Source organism: Gossypium hirsutum, chromosome A11 (assembly GCF_007990345.1).
Source record: "Gossypium hirsutum isolate 1008001.06 chromosome A11, Gossypium_hirsutum_v2.1, whole genome shotgun sequence".
Lineage (NCBI taxonomy): Eukaryota > Viridiplantae > Streptophyta > Magnoliopsida > Malvales > Malvaceae > Gossypium > Gossypium hirsutum.
This window is the reverse complement of record NC_053434.1, coordinates 57,747,685-57,758,429: the sequence shown is the minus strand read 5'-3', so window position 1 is coordinate 57,758,429 and position 10,745 is coordinate 57,747,685.

Genomic DNA, 10,745 nt, shown 5'->3' with positions numbered 1-10,745 from the left:
ACTATCAAATTCATATTCAAACGGCAACTACACCACTAATATTCAAAATCATATTCGGCCTTAGTACTCCCTTGTTAGCCGATTTTTCTTCATTTAGCAACTAAAATAATAAACCACAACATTTAAATTCATCTCATTCTTCTCCCATTGACCGAATGAACATTTATCAAATGAAAATTCAACTAAACAACAACATCTTTCTTTCTAAAATGTAATACACCACACCATCAATTGAAGGTAAATTCATGGTAACATTAGTATTGAAAGGTTGCGTTGTGGGCAGCCTAAGAGGACTCGCAACACTTGGCTTAATTGCTGTAACATATCACATTCGGAGGCTGATTCGGACAGCATCAATAATACAATATTTAGACAGCATAAACAGGGCAGCAATTAACAATACCAACAAGGTAAAATTCGGACAGTTTCAACAATTATCAAATAAAAGTTCAAGGAAAACTCACCAAGGTTCCCAACACCGATTCTACCTATTCAATTTGCTCCTCCCCTTTTTAGCCTTCTACTTGAAAATTTCAACTTATAAGCAAACAAATTTCATGGTTTTCCCCTACATGCAGCCGGCCTCTCCTCTCTAGCTTCATTTGAAAAAGACAAGGAAGCAAGATAGAAAAATAAAAGTTGAAGTCTTTCTTTCTTCCATTCACGGCAATGGAGGGGGGGCAACCACACACATTTTTTTTTTGTCATCATTTACCTTCCCATTATTATTTTATCCTTTCTCAGATAAACCATTAGCACAACATGTTTTGCCCATCACCCTTTGTCATGGCTGGCCACTAGTAATTAAATGGGGGAAATTGACATGCAAGTCCACCCCTTTGATTACATGCACTAATAGATCCTTATGGATTAACCTATCACATTTCAAAAGTGTCACACATAAGTCCTATTACTAAATTCACATGCAATCGACTAAATCGAAGCTTAAAACTTTCACACATTCATATTCACATATTTTAGACAATAAATATCATTTTCAAATAATTTGGTGACTCGGTTTAGCGGTCCCGAAACCGCTTTCCGACTAGGGTCATTTTAGGGCTGTCACAATAATGTTATCCCAAAACTCAATATTTGCATCATATTCGACAAAGGACTCAGAATCCTGATCGCAATTGAATGGCATAGAAGCCTTTAGGACCGCACACACCATATGTATTGTATAAGATACACCGATGCTAAGTACATGGCAAAATACCATTCGGATAGTCAGCAGCAACAAGTCATTGACATGGGTATGCATATTTCACTATTTTCACAATAATGCTATAACATATACAGTGTTTGCATTCATGGGCATACTGTTTTACTTTGAATTTTTGACAAGGTACGAGTTTCTCCAATACTGTTTCCATGAAATGGTGGAAAGCTTGCACACCATCAACAACGTCGGTGCAGTGTACCTCGTTAATATACCCTTCGACCAGTGGATACAATCGCATGACGGAAGTCTACGATACGGGCACATGATGATGAATCTAGCGGAAGACATCAATTCTATATTGAAGGAGATGCATCATTTGTCGATAACCTTGATTGTGAAATAAACATACTTTTTCTTGATAACCTTATTTCCAAAGTAAGGGACAAATACGTTGGACAATAGTGGGTGTTCGCATTTAGTGCAAGGATGTCATGAAAGAAATTAAACAAAAATGCAATGAGAGAAAAATCTATGCATGTAGTGTGTCACTCATGTCCAAACCTATCATCCCGGGTCACGGATTTCGCTAAACTCGACCAAGTTTGGGCAACGTACCGTGTTTCCCTAACACAAGGGACCTACGATTGTGGGAAATTCCAAACACTTCGATTGCCATAGGCACATGTAATTGTTGCATGTGCATAGGCATGAATACATTACACCATATATTAACGAAGTGTACAAACTAGAACGCATGTAAAATGTATGAAAATTTGAATTCCTATTGGTCCAAATGAGAGTATGCGGCCGCTTGTGTGGAACGCCTCATTCGAGTTGGTACCAAATATATCCTTATGTCGTAACTCAAAAGGTCATCCAAATTCTACTCGGATGCACGACAATATGTATATTCGGGAGAGGACCAATCAACTGAGGTTATGCAGTTATTGTAGGAACCCAGGGCATACTAGGGCAACATGTCTACAGTTGCGGGATACGTTGAGGACAAGACCTTGTTAACAAATTTATTCATTTTTATACCAAATTTTTTCATTCATTTATATACCTTATAGTCATGGGTCACATTACATGTTTTACTTGAATTTTTCATAGAAATTAAGTGATAGATAATTTTACCTTATTCACTATTTTGTTTTTCATGGTGAAATAGTGAATAAAGATAAACTAGGTGTAATAGGTACATTGAGGCTCTCTCTCAAGGTATCGAATTTAATTTTTGGGTATACCTTATTTAATATTATTAAATTATGAGTTGTTTTAGATATTAATAATTTACCTTTAAAAATTTATAAAATATCATTAATTATGATATCAAATATAATAGATGGAAATTGTATACAATATACATTAGAATAAGAAGTGAATTAAAGTTGCATAAAAAACTAAAAATGATCATATCTATAGATATCAAAATATTTACATCACAAAACTAAAGAAAAAAATATCATCGACGTTGTCAACCGAATCAGAGCCATAGGGCGTGGGTGATTGTTACTGGTAGGATTTCTTCACACAAGTTGGGGTTTTGGCTCCTCCTCTACATCTTCACATTGACCCCCCATCTTTATCTTCATCTCCTTCCTCTATGGTTGAGTCCGGTGTCATCCTAGCCTCCGATCGTGTCTTCTTCATTTTACGAGAAGGTGGTTGCGAAGATGAGCCACTTTGGTAAAATAATAATATGGGGGTGTTTGCAACACTATCGTTGGATAAGTGTATGGTGTCGCATAAGCTGGTTGTGGATAATATCCCGGAATCATTATTGTTGGTGGATACATCGGCATTGGTGTTGGCATCAATGTCGTCATCAGGGCGTAATATGCTGGAGACAGAGGTGCCACAAAAAACACACTTGGAGGAGGTGTAGATACAAGGTCCTGCGGTGGTGCATAGTGTGGTACTTGTGTAAAATACATGGGGTTAGTGAAAGAAACAAGAAAATATGGAAGGAACTGACCAGGATGTGGTGCAGAAATTGGTGTACCTTGTTGGCTTGGAACCGATGACGAACCTATTGCGGCATGTGGTCTGGACCTAGGATTCTAGGGTAGTCATAGTGGCCCTTTCGGATGAATTTTCCTACTCCTCGCCTCCACTGATAGTAGATATGGCTTCCCATGGTGTCCAAACCATAGCATGTACTTCGCAAAGGTCGCCATTTCCAGTGAGAAAAAATGTGTGCGCATGAGTATGAAAAATTTCTTATGATCCCAAATGTCTATATATTTCTTGTGGAATTCCCATCAATTTTCGTCGATTTCCCCCCGCAAATCAAGCTTGTATAGTGCTTTAATGTCTTGCGGTGGCAACAGAATATTTTGCCTCCACCCGAACTATCATATCACTCGAACAGATCTGTGTATCTCCACCGTCACATAAACTACCAATGGCACATTTGCATCCCACATACTCCGATTGGCCAAATTTTCAGACGGGACACATTCTACGGTTGTTGGATCGGTGTATGACATCTATTCAAACTGTAGTACACAATTATAAATTTTGTTATCTACAAAATATTAAATTTCAAATCATTAAGTAATTATTATATTTTTGAAAAATTCAATAACTAACATCGGCTTCTAAGCATTAATCTAACAGTAGCCGGATATCTTTGAGCTGCTCTGGTAGTCCCACATAACTCGCCCCAAAGTTCCACCTACTCAAACAATATGTTGATTTAAACATATAAAAAAATAAACATTTACTATGGTAACTATATTATTATCAAATTAATTTTACCTTGTCACCAGTGGGAATTTATAAAAGGCGTCGATTCGAGGATGTAAAATTTGTAGCCACCACTATGGCTGTGACTGCAGTAGGAGTAAACAACCACTGATTAACATCTTATCCGGTTTCATCGCCTGACACAACTCTCGGTACAACGTGTCCAGCTGATCCCCACCTAAATTGATCGCATTATTTGAAGTCGACCAAATGTAGCAGCCACCTTAAGTGTACCAAATTTTGAGATTTATCGAGCATTAGAAAGCCAGAATTAACCTCAAGATGAATGTTCAAGCGTATTGTTCTTTTTCAAAGGAAGTTGCATGCTCATCAAGCTCACCGAAATTATCTTCCAACCATTTGATCTCTATTCAACCACGTTGAAACTTGTTCAACATGGTCCCTAATAGTGCGTTGCAAAAGTCCTCCCTATCAGGAATGATCACTGGGTCCTCCCTACCGAGAATGATCACTGGGCCCATAACAACTTCCCCATCCACCGATAAGCCCAATTGTAAAGCTACGTCCTCTAGTGTGATTGTACACTTACCGCATGGAGATGGAATGTGTGTCTCAGGTCTCCATCTTTCCACTAACACGCTAATAAGTGTGAGATCCAATTTACAGCCCCTCGAGCATATAAGACACTTGTAAGAATCTCGCATCTTGCAAATGACAACGAACTGCATTAGGTGTTCTCTTTGATAAATTGTGTATGAATCCCTCCAAAACTTGATCATCTGCCTATTTATATCAAAAAAATAAATTATAAATTTAAAATATTTAAAATTAACTTAATTAAAATTAATAAAAATAAAAAAATTCTTACCATTATCAATTGTGCGGCAAAAATGTGCTTGTCATCGAAACGAATAAGAGAACTTGTCATTTGTGAAAATTTAATTAAAATGAACAATTTACGAAATAATAAAGTAAAACTAGAATATTTTTATAGAAATTTATTGGAAAATTTGGAACTAATCTTGAGAGAATAGAGTGTATGGAGAGAAATGGATTTGAGTGAAAAGAGTGGAAAATGACCTGGGTTTATATGGAGAAAAAGTTATCGTTGGGCAATTTATAATTTGACCATTGGAAATTTACCGTTGGAGGAAAACACGTCTAGCTAGACACATCTTCTTGCCAACTGTGCAGAAAACGCTAACTGAATATGTTTTTATACTTTTTTTTTCCAAAATCAATCTATTTCTCTATTTTTTTAAGAAAATAACAAATTTTAAAAAATATATTTTTCAGCATATAAATAGAGGTGAAACTAATAATCTACATTTATAAATGAAACTAAGATTACCAGTTAAATTATAATACTATCCAAACTTTTTATTAAGGAGAAAAAAGAAAGAAGACATCTACATTGGTTAGGTAGGAGACGCATTTCAGTGGAGGCCTACCAAACAGTGGTGTGGTCGGGAATATGGAAATAATAAAATTAATGTCGCTGTTGGCTGCTGTCAGGAAGGAACTTCAAATTTCGTCCCTAAAATCTCATTTATTAAAAAGAAGAACTTTTGGAATAATAGTTAATCAACTCTCATTTATATTCTGGGGTTGATCTTTTAAGGAATCTAAATGTCTATATTTTTTCCCTTTTATTAAAATAATATTCAAAAAGCAAATCTTCATTCCTTTCTTATTTCTTTATTACTTAATTCAGTTCTGTTTCAGTTTTTTTTTAATATTCATTCTTTTATATCGTATGGCATATATATATATTACTTCTTATTTATTTATTTATTCTTTAAAAATTAAATTTTAACACTAAATTTCAGCATTTTTAGTATGAGTTTTGTTGGATTTTTTATACAAGTTTTGTTTTGTTTTTGGTATTTCAGTTTTATGAAGGATTCAACAATATTTTTAAAATTGAAATTTTATAAATATTAATTTTAATGGTACATGCATTGCATGTAAATTTACGCTTAATTTTAATTAATTTTTAAATACTCTATTTTTAACGAACATATAAGAAAGTGAATTATAATGTTAATTTGAAAATAAAAAATAAAACAACATGTAGCAATTATAACAATAGTTCATGATAAACAGAAAATATATTTAAACTAAATTAATAAACATATTTAATAATAGTGATTAAAAAATTTATTAAATTTTGACATTCTTTTCAAAAGAAACCCACCAAACATTTTTCATGCACACCAAATAAATAACAAATAAAGAAAAAAAATAGTTGTAAGAGCACTTGCTTCACATAGTATAAACTTGTTAATTTTTTTAAAAAATAATATCATAATATAATATTACCTCATCATCAATTAATATAGTCTTCGATCACCTTCAATCACCTCTAATGCCATTGTTGTTTGAATGTAATCCGATATTGTCTCTTTGGATTACCATAACTTTAATTCTTCATTCTCATTTATAATTCTATGTTATTAATGTTAAAATCTCCAATTTTTATCCGTAATTTTTTAGATGCAACTTAATTGAATATGTCTATTATTAATGTTATTTATAAACCAATCTTAATTTTAATTGGTATATAATTCTAGTATTAATTAAGTGATAATTAAGATGTTTTGAATTTTATTCAAGTAACCATTTTATTTTACATTAATAAACACAATTTTTCTTTTAAAATTTAACAACTTTTTTTTGAAATTTTAACTAATAATTATATTATAATTATAATTTTTAATTTTTTTCTATATTTTATGCTTAGAGTTCTATGAAATAAAAAATCTATCTTAAAATTAAATTATAATTATTTTTAAATTTAATTTAGTAATATGATAAAAATAAAAAATATTCTCATGTTTTTCTAAATTCATGCTTTTATATATACTAATTTTTTTTCACATGTATTGCAGGTGAATAAATGTATTTATTTTTATAAATTAAAAATTTATAAAATATAACTTATTTAATGTAAATAGTACTTAAAATAAATAATATTTTATGAATAAAAGAAGTTGGTATCATAATTTAAGCTAATAATAAAACACCAAATGAAAAATATACAAGTAAAAAATAATTATATATTTTAGTTAATAATAAAATTATACCTGTGCTCTTTCAAATCATCAAAAGAAACAAAATCAAAAACCAAGACACTTATCCAAGAGCCAATGACAATCTTTGAATTGTTGCATAAAACTATTGAAAATAATATAAAAATTTAGAATTATATTAAAAGTAAAATAAAATATTAAATCAAAATAAAAAATAAGTAAAGCAACATGTATCAGTTATAATTGTTCATGTATAAAAAATATTTATATTAAATAAATTAAATATGAAAAATATTCACATTACATTAAAAAAACACATTTAATACCGATTATTATAAAATAATTATTAAAATTTTATAGGGTTAATATTTTATATTTTTTTTTATTTTTTTGTCATCAGTTAACAACTTCAATAATAATAATAAGGTAATCTATATATAATGATCTAAACTTCAATAGTATCAAAAAATTTAGTTTTAGGGTCGAATTTCTTGAAATGAGTTAGTTAGAGATTAGAATCAAATATTTATGTGTCAAGTGTGAAATTGTGGGGTTGAATTATTAAATAGAACTAAATTAAAAATTATTAGTAATAATAATTGTCGAAACTATTTTTTGACAAAACGGGGATCGACTTTAGTTTTGAAAAGAAAACGAAAATTGGGAGTCACCACCAATCTTTTTTTGTTTAGGTGTGATCGGATCACCTAGTAATTTGGCCATTTAAATAAAATATTTTGATTTACTAAAACAACGATTTGGTCTACGAAATTTGAGAAAATGAGTTCGGGAGTAGGTTACGTACGAGGAAGGATTAGCACCCTCGTAACGCCCAAAATTGGTACCTAATTGATTAATTAATGTCTTAATGTCGAAATTTAACAAGATTTTAAAATAAATTTAAAATACGATTCCTTTTTATGAATATTCGTTTTACAAAAATATTTGAATAAATCGAAGCGGATGCTAAAGACCTTCTTATCTCGAAGTGATTAAATGTCACATCCAGCACGTTAGGACACGACAGTTTAAATCCCCGAAAATAAGCTTGCCTTTTGATTTTCAAAACTCATAATTTTAAAAGGATATTCGGTTATTTGGGTAAAACGAAGAAAATCGAAACCCAGCATGTTAGGGCCCGATCTCTTGAATTTCCAAACACGGAATATTGCCTTATTTTACTTAAATTTCATATATTTTGAAATTTGAAGGAATATTTGGTTATTTAGGTTAAACGAGAAGATCGAGACCCAGTAAGTTAGAGCACGATCTCTTGAATTTCCTAAAAATGAAATATTGCCCCCTTTTTAGAAAGATTTTTGAATAATAGCAAATACGATATTTAAACGATGCATATTTGATTTAGAGTATAATAAAGCCGCTAATTATGTGTGAGTATGTTGAAACATAATTTACGATGTGATTTGAACGAAATAAAGTATAATATATAACATGTAACAATACTATGTGAATAATATGTTATATTAATGAATGTCAACAACATGAATATAATAACTGTTAGAATTAAGTGACCCAAATTCTTATTTAAATAAAATACGATGGAAAATAAAATAAAAGTAAAATCCATATAAAACTAGACTTCTTTTATTTTATTTTAGAATAAGGTTTTTTAAACCTTATTAAACTCCATCTATTTTATATTGATTAGGATAAGGTGTTTCAATCCAACTAGAATATGGCTTTACAAGCCTATAAATAGACATAGTCTATTCCTCTTGTATTGATTCAAATTTTCGACATAGTGAATTTTCTTCTCCTCTGCTCGTGGCTTTTTCCCGAAAGGGTTTCCATGTAAAATTTGTTTGTGCTTTTATTTTTATTTTTATTTTATTTTTTCTCAAATTGGTATCAGAACTTCCGGGTTATTCATCTCGATCACGGTAATGGCGTCTTTGAAGTATGAAATTCCGCTGTTGGATCGCAACACCAGATTTGCGTTGTGGCAAATTAAGATGCAAGCAGTTCTTGCATAGATGGATCTGGAGGATGCCTTGCTAGGAATAGATAAGATGCCTTCGACATTAACAGATGAAGAGAAGAAGCGTAAGGATCGAAAGGCGTTAACACAATTACATCTGCATTTGTCCAACAAAATTTTACAGGATGTGATGAAAGAGAAGACTGCCGCTGCATTATGTAAGAGGCTAGAACAAATATGTATGTCGAAAACTCTAACAAGCAAGTTGCATATGAAGCAGCGTCTTTATGCTCATCGTTTGGAGGAAGGTGCGTCTGTACACGGACACTTAACAGTGTTTAAAGAAATTCTCTCAAACTTAGAGGCCATGGAGGTTCAATATGATAAGGAAGATCTAGGGTTGATTCTACTTTGTTCATTGCCCCCGTCTTATTCAACCTTTAGAGACACGATTTTATATAGCCGCGAGTCTCTCACAATTGATGAGGTTTATGATTCTTTAACCTCGTATGATAAGATGAAGCATCTTATGGTTAAACCCGACTCTCAAGGAGAGGGTCTCATTGTTCGTGGGAGACAAGATCGGAATGCTGATGATGATCATGGTAGGACACAGGAATGGAATCCTCGTGGTAAATCTAAAGGTAGATCGAAGTCTTCAAACAGAGGTAAAACTTGTAACTTCTGCAAGAAGAAAGGGTACATTAAATTTGAGTGCTATAAGCTACAAAATAAGATTAAAAGAGAGGCTGCGAATCAAAAGGGAAAACAACCAGAAAGTTCCAGTGAAGCTGATGTTGTAGAAGATTACAGCGATGGTGAACTTTTAGTTGCTTCTGTCAATGATTCTAAAGTAAGCGAGGAATGGATACTTGATTCAGGCTGCACCTTCTACATGAGTCCCAATCAGGATTGGTTTACAACTTACGAAACAGTGTCTGAAGGTGTTGTTTTGATGGGAAATAATGCTTCGTGTAAAATCGCAGGTGTTGGAACAGTTAAAGTTAAGATGTTTGATGGAGTTGTCAGAACACTTAGTGAAGTACGATATGTTCCAGAATTGAAGAGAAATATAATTTCGTTGAGTACTCTTGATTCAAAAGGGTACAGATATACAGCTAAAAGTGGGATTTTAAATATTTCCAAAGGTTCCCTTGTTGTGATGAAAGGGCAAAGAAAAACTTCCAAGTTATATGTTTTGTAGGGTTCTACTGTTACTGGTGATGCAGCTATCACTTCCTCTTCCTTGTCAGATGATGATATTACTAAACTTTGGCATATGCGCCTAGGGCATATGAGTGAGAATGGCATGGTAGAATTGAGTAAAAGAGGACTTCTTGATGGGCAAGAAATTTGCAAACTAAATTTCTGTGAGCACTGTGTTTTTGGGAAGCAAAAGAGAGTTCGATTCACTAGAGGAATCCATAACACGAAGGGAATGTTGGAGTATATTCATTCTGATCTGTGGGGGTCATCCAGAGTGCCTTCGAGAGGTGGAGCTAATTATATGCTAACCTTTATTGATGATTTTTCCAGAAAAGTTTGGGCGTTCTTCTTGAAGCAGAAAAGTGATGTGTTTTTCGCATTTAAGTCTTAGAAAATTATGATTGAATAACAGACGGAAAAACAGATAAAATACCTCCATACAGACAATGGCTTAGAGTTCTGTTCTGATGAGTTTAATAGATTGTGCAAGTCAGAAGGGATCATGAGACACTTGACAGTTCGTCATACTTCACAGCTAAATGGCGTTGCAGAACGAATGAACAGAACGATCATGGAGAAGGTTTGATGTATGTTGTCAAATGCCAACTTATCGAAGTCATTTAGGGCCGAAGCAGCCTCTACTGCATGTTTTTTAATCAACCGATCTCCATCCGTTGCCATTGAGAAAAAG